Raw genomic sequence first — 12,912 nt, 5'->3', positions numbered from 1 at the left:
TCTTTATTCTTCTTAGTTTAGAACATCACATTTAAACCCCCCCCCCCCCATTTGGTTACCTTGACGAACTTAGATTAAGCTAACAATTTCCTACCTCTATGTGGATTCGACCCGACTTCCCTAGCTATATTAGTTAGAGCCAGTTGGTATTTTTGACAGGTACGCGATAGACGTGTCAAATTTTGGCGCCGTTGCCGGAGAGGTGGCGTAATTTTTTTGCTTTAATTAAGTTTGTCCCTTGTCTCAAGGAATTTATTCCTTGAGGCGGATCTCATTTTTGCAAAGTTTTGATTAGTTTTGCAGGTTAGTTGTTGCTTTGAACGTTTAATTGCCAGGATGCCTACGATCAGGGAGCATATAGAGCCATGTGGTAGATGTGGCATGGAAGGGCATGACCCTATAGGATGCATGGAAAGTGTAGAGCGCGTTCTTGCCTATCAGAAATACAAGCAGGGAGTTCCTTTCTTTCACCTGTATGAAGAAATAAAGAATGTCTCTACCCCTTCCCCCCAGCCCCGCTACCGATTCCTCCTTCTGCAAGTGAAGAAATTGCCGAATTAAAATCTATTATGATGAGTATATCACGGCAATCTGAAACGGTCATATCGGAACTGAAAGAACAAGTCGCGCAATTAACACTCGCGAAAGACCAAGCCAAGCTTCTTCCAATATGCGATCCAGTCAGTGCAATGAATTTTCAAAATGACCTTACTCATGAAGAAGACGAGGTTTTGATAGCTGAAGATACCCCGGAGGACGATCTAGAGGAATTCTTAACCGAAATACTTGCAGCATGTAATCAAGATACTCGATCGAGTGAATTCTCTACTCGATCGAGTGAATCAATTCATCCTATCACTCGATCGAGTGAAATTACTGGTCGATCAAGTGGTGCACAATTTGATGTTGGTCGATCGAGTGATATTATTACTCGATCGAATGAGTCTGCTGCAGAAATCACTCGATCGAGTGACAAAACTGGTCAATCGAGTGAAACAGAAGAAGAGAACGGTCGATGGAGCGATATAAGTACTCGATCGAGTACTTTAAATGGCGGAGATCCTATTTTGCTATCTAATGCCGCTACCGTGTCATCTTCCCCTACTGTGGAGACGTCACGCATTGATAAAGGTAAAGGAAAAGTTGCGGGTCCACTCGTTACTACTAGGGTACCCTTTCCAGGTCGTCTGAAGGACGCAAAGATCGAGCGACAGTACGGTAAGTTTGTGGACATTGTGAAGAACCTCCAGGTAACTGTCCCTCTTTCCGAACTTGTTACTCAGGTACCCATTTACGCTAAATTTATGAAAGATATTGTGACGCGTAAGAGAAATTTGAGTGAATTTGAGACGATTTCATTTATGGAAGAGTCTAGCAATTTGTTTTTGAATAAAGGTCCACCTAAAATGAAAGACCCGGGCAGCTTTTCTATTACCTGTATTATAGGCAACATGGTCATTGATAAGGCCCTTTGCGATTTAGGTGCCAGTGTCAGTGTCATGCCCCTACCTGTCTGTAAGAAACTGAACATGTGTCATTTAAAAGTGACTAACATTACCCTATAGATGGCTGATAGATCTGTTAGGAAGCCCTTAGGTGTCTTAGAGGACGTGCCTGTGAAAATAGGCAAGCTCTTTATCCCAGTAGATTTTATTGTTTTAGATATAGCTGAGGACACCCGGACCCAAATTATCCTAGGAAGACCATTCCTTTGTACAGCTGGGGCTGTTATTGATGTTAGAAATGGGCGTATGACTCTAGTTGTAGGGGATGACGTGATCACTTTCAGTCTGCCTAGTATTTTGGCTCGACCAATGATAGAGGATACTTGCTATTCGGTCGATATTATTGACGAGTCTATTTATGACTTCTGGTCGGGTTCTTTTATGAAGGACCCACTAGAAGCTCTTATGCTTTTTTATGAGTGTGCAGATAGCCCAGACGACGATGACGCTGTGTTGGATTTGCTTGTTGATGATTTAGATGAGCCTGAACTTACCGAAGCTGAGGGAGAGCAAGTGGAACAAATGATTAGCAATCTTTGCTCCATTGAGGTAAAGGTAAGCCTCTCCCTTCTCATCTTAAATATGTTTTCTTAGACGATACAGAGCAATATCCAGTCATTGTTAGTGCTAAGCTTAATGATGATCAGCTGACTTCTCTGTTAGCTGTACTTAAGAAAAACAGGAAAGCAATGGGCTATTCACTGGACGATATCAAGGGGATTAGTCCCGATATTTGTATGCACAGGATAGAGCTGGAGGAAGATCACAAACCTTGCAGACAGGGTCAGCGCCTGCTGAACCAGAAGATGCAGGATGTTGTGATGGCTGAGGTAATGAAGCTGCTAGATGCAGGTATTATATATTCTGTTGGTAATTCCAAATGGGTGAGTCCAGTACAGGTGGTCCCGAAGAAAGGAGGGACAACTATTGTTAAGAATGAGAAGAATGAATTAATACCTACTCGAGTAGTATTTTGGTTGGCGGATGTGCATAGATTACAGATGCAGCTCAATGCCGCCACCAAGAAAGATCACTTTTCCCTTCCTTTTATTGATCAAATGGTAGAAAGGTTAGCTTCTCATAAATTTTTCTGCTATTTAGACGGGTACTCAGGGTTCTTTCAGATCCCTATCCACCTAGACGATCAGGGTAAGACTACATTTACTTGTCCTCAAGGCGTTTTTGCTTATCGCAGAATGCCTTTTGGTCTGTGTAATGCCCCTGCCACCTTTCAAAGGTGTATGATGGGAATATTTTCAGAGTATATTGAGTCTATCATGGAAGTTTTTATGGACGATTTCTGTGTATATGGAAGTGATTTTTCTAACTGTCTGTCTAACCTTGAGAAAGTGTTGCAGCGCTGAGGTTAATCTTGTGCTGAACTGGGAGAAGTTCTACTTTATGGTCAACGAGGGAGTTGTTCTAGGGCACTTAGTTTCTGATAGCGGAATAGTGGTTGATAAAGCAAAGGTGGAAGTGATTCAGCAGCTGCCGCCCCCTGTTAATGTTAAGGGGGTGAGGAGTTTCCTTGGTCACGCCGGCTTTTACCGCCGGTTTATCAAGGATTTCTCAAAAATTGCTAAACCACTTACACAGCTGCTACTTAAGGATGCGCCTTTTGTGTTTACTGATGATTATCTTTCTGCTTTTAACAGGTTAAAGCAGGCTTTAGTCTCTGCGCCGATCATACAGCCTCCCGATTGGGACTTGCCGTTTGAGATTATGTGTGATGTGAGTGGCTACGCACTAGGAGCGGTGCTAGGCCAAAGGAAAGACAAGGCTTTGAGTGCTATCTACTATGCGAGCCGAACTCTAGATGAGGCTCAAGTGAAGTATACTACCACTGAGAAAGAGCCGATAGCTGTAGTTTATGCCTTAGAGAAGTTTCGTACTTATTTAGTTGGGTCAGAAGTCACTGTTTTTACTGACCATACAGCTTTGAGGCATCTCCTTGCTAAGATGGAGGCTAAACCACGGCTACTGAGATGGATACTCCTCCTTCAGGAGTTTGATTTGCAGATTAAGGACCGAAAGGTGACGTTCGTTACCCCTTAGACCGTATTTGCATTGACCTAAGATCTAGATTACTTGACTAAATGATTATGGTGAACCGTGTGTCTTAGCTGTTTCTCCTTATCTGCTTAATTCCTTCCTCTTATTTTCTCTTCCTTATTCTTCTTAGTTTAGAATATCACATTTAAAAACCTCCCCATTTGGTTACCTTGACGAACTTAGATTAAGCTGACAATTTCCTACCTCTCTGTGGATTCGACCCGACTTCCCTAGCTATATTAGTTAGAGCCAGTTGGTATTTTTGACAGGTACGCGATATGCGTGTCCAATTTTGGCGCCGTTGCCGGGGAACGAACCCGGGTCACCCGCGTGACAGGCGGGAATACTTACCACTATACTACAACGAGCTGAAAACGTTGTAGCTGATCACTTGTCGCGAGTGATGCGACGAGAAGGGGAAGATTCTCTACCTATTGATGATTCTTTTCCTGACGATACTTTAATTGCAGTTATATCGTCTATTGTTAACCAAGAACGTTGGTATGTAGATATAGCTAACTTCGTTGTCAGTGGCAAGCTGCCGCCTGACCTTTCTCATCAGCAGAGGAAGCGTTTTCTGTATAACGTTAAACAGTACTTCTGGGATGATCCTTACTTGTTTAAGGAATGTGCAGACGGTCTCTACAGACGGTGTATTCCGCAGTGGGAGACCAAAATAGTCCTGGAAGGCTGTCACTCCTCTTTATATGGTGGTCACCACGGTCTATCGCGCACCGTGGCTAAGGTACTTCAGTCTGGTTTTTACTGGCCTTCTTTGTTTGCTGATAATAGGTCTTTTGTTTCAGCTTGTGATGCTTGCCAACGATCAGGGAACATTTCAAAGAGACATGAGATGCCACAAAACGGCATCCTAGAGGTTGAGGTCTTCGATGTCTGGGGCATTGATTTCCAAGGACCGTTCCCATCCAGTAAAGGTAACAGGTATATCTTAGTGGCTGTAGACTATGTGTCGAAATGGGTTGAGGCAATTGCCTCACCTCATTGTGATGCTAAGACCGTGATAAAGATGTTTAAAACGATCATATTCCCCCGATTTGGTGTCTCTAGGGTCGTCATTAGTGATGGGGGAATGCATTTTAAAGAAAAGAAACTCACTTCTATTCTGTCTAAAGTTGGTGTCCAACACCGGCGAGGTTTGGGGTATCATCCCCAAACTAGTGGTCAGGTTGAGGTCTCTAACCGCGAGTTGAAAGAGATCTTGTCTAAGGTAGTTTCTAAATCACGGAAGGACTGGAGTCTTAAGTTAGATGACACATTATGGGCCTACAGAACTGCCTTTAAGACACCAATTGGTGCATCATCTTATAGGCTAGTTTATGGAAAATCGTGTCACTTATTCGTTGAATTGGAATGTAAGGCCTGGTGGGCAATTCGTGAGCTTAATTATGATCCTAAGTTGTGTGGTTAGAATCGTCTTTTGCAGCTAGATGAGTTAGAAGAGTTTAGGCTTAATGCCTATGATAGCTCGCGCATTTACAAAGAAAAAACGAAGAGATGGCACGACAAGAGAATCCTACCTCGTGAGTTTCATGTTGGGCAGAAGGTGCTACTGTTTAATGCCCGATTGAGATTATTTCCTGGCAAGCTGAAGTCCAGGTGGAGTGGTCCTTATACGGTGACGGCTGTTACCAAATTTGGATCCGTGGAGCTCGAAGATTCCGAGGGTCACAGGTTCAAGGTGAATGGCCAATATGTGAAGCATTACCACGAGGCGAATGAAACAGACAATAGTGTTGAAGTCTTTCGCTTCGACGAGCTCGACGCGCCAGTTAATTGATGCCAAAAAGGTCGTGCGGGACCTCTTAAACCAGCGCTCTCCAGGAGGCAGCCCGGACTTTTTTATTGTACTTTTGTTGAACATTTTATTTCTCTTTATCTTTATGTTGAACTTTAGACGCTGTTTTACGAACTCCTCATGCCTTTCTATCTTTGGAATGCGTGTTTTGCAGGATTCAGTACTCGATCGAGTAGTTTTATGCTCGATCGAGCACTTTTTGGGAAGTTTTCACTCGATCGAGTGATAATTGTCCTCGATCAACCAAAGTCAATATCCCTCTTACTCGATCGAATGGTTTTTCACTCGATCGAGTCCTTCCCTGCACCAGTTCACTCGATCGAGTTGTTCTAACTGCTCGATCGAGCAGTTATGCTTCCCACCTGCTGTTTTACGCCTATGGAGCTACTGCTTGACTTTCTTTGACCTCCCATGTTCATGGTCGGTTTGGCGAGGTTCCTCCTTACGGCGTTTTGTAAGTTTTCCGACTCCATTTATCCCTTTCTCTTCAGTTTGCATTTCTTTCCCTATTTTTGGTACAATGAGGGCATTGTACGGTTTTGTTTGGGGAGGTATGCATCCATATCTGTGTCTGCATGTTTTCTTGCATTTTTGCTTTCACGTTTATTGATTTCTGCATGCATTGTTGCTTTAATTAATTCAAAAAATCAAAAAAATTCAAAAAAATTCACGTTTAAATTGAGTCGGAACGTTTGAACACTGATGCTACATTGAATCTTTACTCGAGCCTTGCGTATTCTTGACATTTAGTTGGCATGATTATGTGCATAATCTACGAGTTTTTGTTTCTTTCTTATCTGAACGAATAGACTTGATCCATTATGTCGGCAAGCTACACTACATTCTGAGGTTAGAGCTTTTTAAACTGGTGACATTCATGACCGGTTTCATTTAGGATGTGAGTAGTACTCTCTTTAAGGCATGTAACATCAATTTGCATAAGCATGAGTCTAGTCTTCTTAATACCCGTATGCATTCGGTCTGTGGATGGTGACACATGTTAGGAGAGGCAGTTCCCTTTATTTCATTCTACCCATGAGCCCCACAGAGCCAAATTGCCTTTTTGTCCTATTAACTACTTTCTATAATACTTCCTACCCTAGCTGAGCTAGTGACGAGTAGTTCTTGGAATGTTTTATTACAATATGGTTGTTTTATCTGATTTCAGAAGATGGTGGAAGAATTTAAGGGAAAGAAAAAGAATTGTTGGAAAAATATGAAAAAAAAATGACGAAAAATGGAACAGAAAAAAAAGAGAACGAAAAGAGAAAAAAAAGCGAGATAAGAAAAGAAGAGAAAAAAAATAAATCTCGTGTGAAGAAAAATGAGAATTATATAATGACTTTTACTCCCATGCTTCACTTATATCTTATGGGGAGTTGACGAGTTTTTGGGTTTCGTGAGTTTAGTGCATAATTTTTGCACCATTTCATCTTGTTATATTGAGTACGAAGTTGGGATGCAGTCTATGTTTGCATCCGTTGTTGCTAGCCTGGCTATTAACTCCACACATCCAAATTCATCTTAGCCCCTTCTTACCCATTACCTCACTTACCCAAATGTAAGTCCTCGGCATGTGTCTTGGTCATTAGTATGGTTGGAATGCATAAGTATGGTTGTAGAGACTTTATTCATGTTAACTGCATGCATGTTCTTATAGGTTGAGTTAGGTGAGTGTCTCTACTTCTTTCTATCTTTCACATATATACTTACCTTGTGCCTAATTTTGAGTGACGAGCGGCCCGTGAGAGTCCGATATCTTTTGAATCTTGCAAGGTCGACGGTTCAGTAAGTTTAAACATTGATTTAACTCGTTTGCACTTCTGTTTTGCCACTTTGTCAGTTATTGCATTAAATTGGTTTTAGTGGATAATTTGTAGCTGATGTGTTGGTCCCGTTCCATTGTTTATTCTTAGTTGCATTCATATTTGCTTGGGGACAAGTAAAGGTTTGGTTTGGGGAGATTTGATGCGTGTCTTTTATATAAGGTTTTCACCTCATTTTCACACGCATTTCTGTACTTTTTATGTAGCATCTAGTTACAAATGCCCCCGAATATCCTACTTTGGTTCGTTTTATGTAATTTGCAGGAATTGACCAAAGAGGAGCTAAACCGAGCCTTAATCCGTCCCATTTTCATGCATTTATGGAGGATGAGGAGCTGGAGCTTGGAAATCTAACATTTGGAAGACGCGTGAGCTGGTTTCGGAAGACATTTCAAAGTCTAGCGTGCCTATATAGCTCGATCGAGTAGTTTTCTACTCGATCGAATGCTTTATATACTCAAGATTGATCGATCGAGCAGTTTAAGGGTCAATCGAGGAGGTTTTACAAGAACCACTCGATCGAGTGGTTTATTTTCGCTCGATCGAGTGGTTTGGTGTTGGTTTGCTCGATCGAGTAGTTTATTTCTACTCGATCGAGTGGTTTTTCCTGCCTTAGTTAATTTCCGCCTAATCATTTTATGGGCTTTTGTAATTAGTCCATAGATTAGGTTTTAGGATGGATTTTTCGTATAAGACAGAGCAGGGGGACTACGTTAGGGGGATCTCTTCCTTTGTTCGTTGACTTCACTGTATACCTTGCTACTGTTCTTTGGATTTTGTGCTTCCTTTATACTTTTTGCTACTCAGATTTGGAAACGATTGGTACTATTATTCTACTTTAATCCTTTAATAAATTTTTATTCCTTTAATTCCTTCTCTCTCTCGTTTCTATCATAATTGCTTTAATTCAATTCTTGTTAATTCTGTCATTATGTTTAGTTTCAATTATTCATATGTCGTTATCATTAATTTAGTAATAATGAGTAGCTAATTTCCTTCGGCTAAGACTATAGGGGATCCGTAATCATGAGGGAATAGTAATCGATTTATTGGGCTAATGCTAGTATAGTCTTTGTTGGTTAAATGCTACAATTAACTGTATCCGTCTAATTGAGTCGACGCAATTAGACCTTTAATTCTTAGTGATCCTTGACCTGGACCGAAAGGTTGGAAAAGGCGAGACTAGTAGCGAACAATAGGGTATTGTAGTGAGGGCGAAAGCTAAGCTATTTACGCTCTAGGGTGAATTAAGGACCGAAAGGTGACGTTCGTTACCCCTTAGACCGTATTTGCATTGACCTGAGATCTAGATTACTTGACTAAATGATTATGGTGAACCGTCTGTCTTAGCTGTTTCTCCTTATCTGCTTAATTCCTTCCTCTTATTTTCTCTTCTTTATTCTTCTTAGTTTAGAACATCATATTTAAAAACCCCCCCATTTGGTTACCTTGACGAACTTAGATTAAGCTGACAATTTTCTACCTCTCTGTGGATTCGACCCGACTTCCTTAGCTATATTAGTTAGAGCCAGTTGGTATTTTTGACAGGTACGCGACAGACGTGTCACAAAACATGAAGACTACTCTCCATGAATTGAACAATTTACTTGTGCAAGCCGAGAGAGATATGGGTCTTAATGTTAGTACTACCAAGGATGTGCTTGCAATTAACACCAAGAGCAAAGGGAAATTTAAAAGGGGTGCTAGTAAGAGCAAGAAACCCACTTCCTTCAAAGGAAAAGGAAAAGCAATTGAGAAAAGCTCTTCTAAAAAGGGTGCTACTTCCGAAGACTCATGCCATTATTGTAATGGCATAGGACATTGGAAGAGGAATTGCCCAAAGTATCTTGGAGATATCAAAGCTGGAAAGATTGTTGCAGTAGGTAAGAAATAAAATTCTCCCCATCATTTATGTTTTGAATTTCAATCTCAACTTTGGTATTTGGATACAAGTTGGGATTCTTACCCTTTTAAATTTGTTTTTAAGGGCACCCGAGCAAAGACAAAGCCAAAAACAAGCAAGCCTAAGGAGGCTCTTCAAGGGAAGGTAGAGTAGCCGCCCATAGTAGAAGACCTATGGAAGCTTGGCCTTTATAATGATAGTCTTCGTTTCATTGTTGTATTTTGAACTTGTTGTTTTAGAACTCTTTTAATTTCCTAGTTGGACATGGAAATTAGTTTATTTACTTTTATTTTCAAGAACAAGAAGTTATATTTGAATTTTAGTGGCTTGGTTTGCAACCCAAGTCACTCAGTTTATGAAAATTTTCGTTCTAAAACTTGTCATTATACACCTTTCGTTCTAAAACTTAATCTCATCATAAAAGAATTATAACGATGGGATCATTGTAATTAGTTCATAAGCCATGAATTTAATTCTCACTTATGCTTTTGTGACCTAGTGTCATATCTTATTTGATATAAGAAAAAATGATTATGAAGTCAAAAAGAGTTACTTGAACTCTAAAAGGGGAAATTTTATAAACCAATTGGCTACACCACTTATAAAACTCCAAACGAGCTATGGGAGGGCTTAAGACCCAAGATTGCATATAACATAGATATAAGTCAGATTGAGTTGTCGAACTCACTTTTGGGGATTTGCGATCCAAAATGGACACGTTATTTTAAACGAAAGTCAACCTGGAGATACCTAAAATAGCAAGTCTATTTAACAAATGACATGGATCAGATTCACAAATTACATGAATCAAACTGCCATGATAGAACTGGTCTTTTTATGAGCTAACACGTCAATCTAGCCAACTTCTATTACTTCACCATATATGTTTGTAACTCACAAAGCTATCACTTAAGAAGATATATGTATTTCTAATAGATAGAGTGGGAGTAGATCGTCACAAACATGTCTTATAGTTCATATGTTACTATTTGAAAGTAATAGAACTATAATCTATTGAGATAGAGTGGGAGTAAAGTAGACATGTCTTATTGTTAATGAGTTACTTTTCAAAAGTAATGGAATTATGACCTAGTCGCAAATCGACTTAGTTGCAAACAAGCTATAGCATTACAATCCAAAAGTTTTACTCAAGAGTAGATTTACTTTAAGGTGATGGTCTCTTTAAAGTAAATGGAGCTTTAGAGTACCTAAGAGCATAGATTGACATGAAGATGTTAATCAAGATCAATCATGATTTAATCATGTTAGGAATTGCCATATTTTCATGAATGGTAAATGATATTAAAAATTCGCTTTTCTAAAATGAGAATTTAGAGAAGGATGTGTGCGTAATACAAAACCTTAGATAAAGATCTAATAATCCTAACATATTATGCAAAGCTTACTCAAGCAATCCTAGAATGGTCTTAAGCAAGCATCAAAGGATTGTAATAGTCATACTTTTCGTTCATATGATAATTGAGAATAATTTCATTCACATTGTTGAAGAATCATGTTTATGCATGAAGTTAAGTGGGAGCCAGATTTATTTTTCCATGTCTTATATGTTGATAACATATTACTTATTGAGAATAATGTACCAATGCTCTCTTCTGTGAAAGAGTGATTGGGAGACTAGGAAAAGGTGTAATGTATTCTAGATTTCCGCATCTATGTGTTAAATTTGAGAGAATATTGGCATAGAGTCAAGAGACTTATGATGATAAGTTCTTTCATATCATTAACATCAACAAGGTTGAGTAGGGTTTTCATATTGTTGAAAGTGGAAATACTATGATAGAGTCATAGTCATTCACTAAACCTAAATAAGTTGTTGAGCACATGAAATCGATTTCTAATGTTTCCGCCATTAGAACGATCATGTATGCCATTATATGTACATGCCATGATGAATCATATGCTTGGAGCATAATAAGTCAATAACAAGTTAATTTGAATAATGGTCTTTTGAAAGCCTTAAAGAACATCCTTAAGATTCTTGAGGAGAATTAAGGATTCGTTCTTATGTTTGGATGACATACTAAGTTGTGTGTTGAAGGGTTACACAAACTTTAGTTTCCAAACCTATAAGGATTTATCCGAATCCTACGCTGATTTTATTGACTTAGGAGTAAGAGACTAGAGAAATGTTTTAGTTTCAACCATTGCAAGTTCTACAAACAAAATCTAAGTACATTGTGATAAGATGGTCAACGTAGGTAATGAGAATAAATCCCTCTACCAAAGCCTTTATCACAAGTTATATGATAACAGTGCGAGCATCTTCCAAGTACAAGAGCCCAAGTCTAGTAAGAAGACTAGACATATACTTAGATAAATTCATGTTATTAGAAATAACATTGAATAGAAGGAAATAGCAATTAACAAAGTTGGAATGTATGGATACATGGTATATCCAGTTACCAAGCTTTTATTGCAATTCAATTAGTGTAAAATGTACACTATAGATTATAAGATATGAAGTAGTAATAGTGTATTGACTATTCATATATTATAATCGCATTTATCGTTTGAGTTTCTTTAAACTCATCCATCACATTGTTATACCCAAATGGGTTGTTAAGGTAATATTGAACCCATTGAAGTGAACTGGATTGACATAGTATGCGCCCCTGGTTACTTATAGGAGGTGACGTCTCGAAGTTACTAGAGTGTGATGCGATTGATGGCAAGTCCAAGTGCCATAGGGTCATACGGGATGACTAGTCGATCACATAGACAGACTATATAGGACACTCTATCGAGCAGTGACCGCTTATAGAGTTCTGGAAATTCATAAAGCCTGGTCATGGCAAGAGCCACTATAGTATTCTTATGAGTCAATTCTTTTGACTAAAGACTGTTCGCCCAAGTTAGCACAAATTTCTGAATGGCTTTAATTTATTCTCTACGACTGTCATAACTCAGGTCAAATGAGTGTATTTTGGGTCATGATAAACTGTGGCTATACGAAGGGAATCGTGCGATAGAAATTGTTCACCCCCTTGTCAGGGTTGTTTAAAATCTCAAGGCCACTCAAGGAGTAGTGAACTGAAAATGCGTGGCCACGCTCAGAAGGTATCTACGGAAGATAATTCCGGTCAGATAGTTACTCTCCAGATCGAGGAAACCACTCAAGATATTATCAAATGCAAGTACGACCTGCAGGCCACCTTGCATTAAGTGGGAGATTGTAATAAGATAAGAGAACTGGTGACGCACACTTGTCTCGGACAAGTGGGAGATTGTTGGAGTATATGAATCCTCAACAATAGTGCGATCACATGTTTAAATCCCAAATTAAGAATACTTAAGGGATGAATCATTTATATAGTCAACTGATCAACATTAATCAGTAATGATTGGCTAACTAGAGTTTGACATTACTGTCGTTTGACGGTGGTGATCAGTTGATCCCTTAAGGCACACCTATAGGACAATTCGATTAATAGACAAGTTGATTAATTGTATGCCGATATAAGTTAATCAATTCCTTAAAATTGAAAAATTCATTTGTGAGAGAGAATATTTATATCTTATTGTAATTTGATTAAATAAGACTTATTTTAGTAATTAAAATATTTTATTACTAAAATTGATTATTGTTTATGAAATAATTGAGATAAGAATGAATGGTTAATTATAATTACAATATGTCGTGAATTATAATTATATGACCTATTTTATTTATGTGATCAAGAATCACTAGACAATTTGTTATATGTAATTTAATTAATGTATATAATGATATTTATTTGATAAATATGCATTAAATTAATTAATAACATGTTACATAATACATGTGACATA

At 38.8% G+C, this 12,912-nt stretch overlaps 1 non-coding gene across 1 annotated transcript; it reads right to left on the bottom strand.

Annotated features, from left to right (window-relative positions):
- Positions 1 to 3,853: 3,853 nt before the first annotated feature.
- Positions 3,854 to 3,926, bottom strand: TRNAD-GUC (transfer RNA aspartic acid (anticodon GUC)). The gene has a single exon. It is a non-coding gene; the product is annotated as a tRNA-Asp (tRNA).
- Between the last annotated feature and the right edge of the window lie 8,986 nt (positions 3,927 to 12,912).

The sequence above is a fragment of the Silene latifolia genome, chromosome Y (assembly GCF_048544455.1).
Source record: "Silene latifolia isolate original U9 population chromosome Y, ASM4854445v1, whole genome shotgun sequence".
Lineage (NCBI taxonomy): Eukaryota > Viridiplantae > Streptophyta > Magnoliopsida > Caryophyllales > Caryophyllaceae > Silene > Silene latifolia.
Note: the sequence above shows the minus strand (reverse complement) of the source record. Positions and strands in the feature narration are given on the sequence as shown.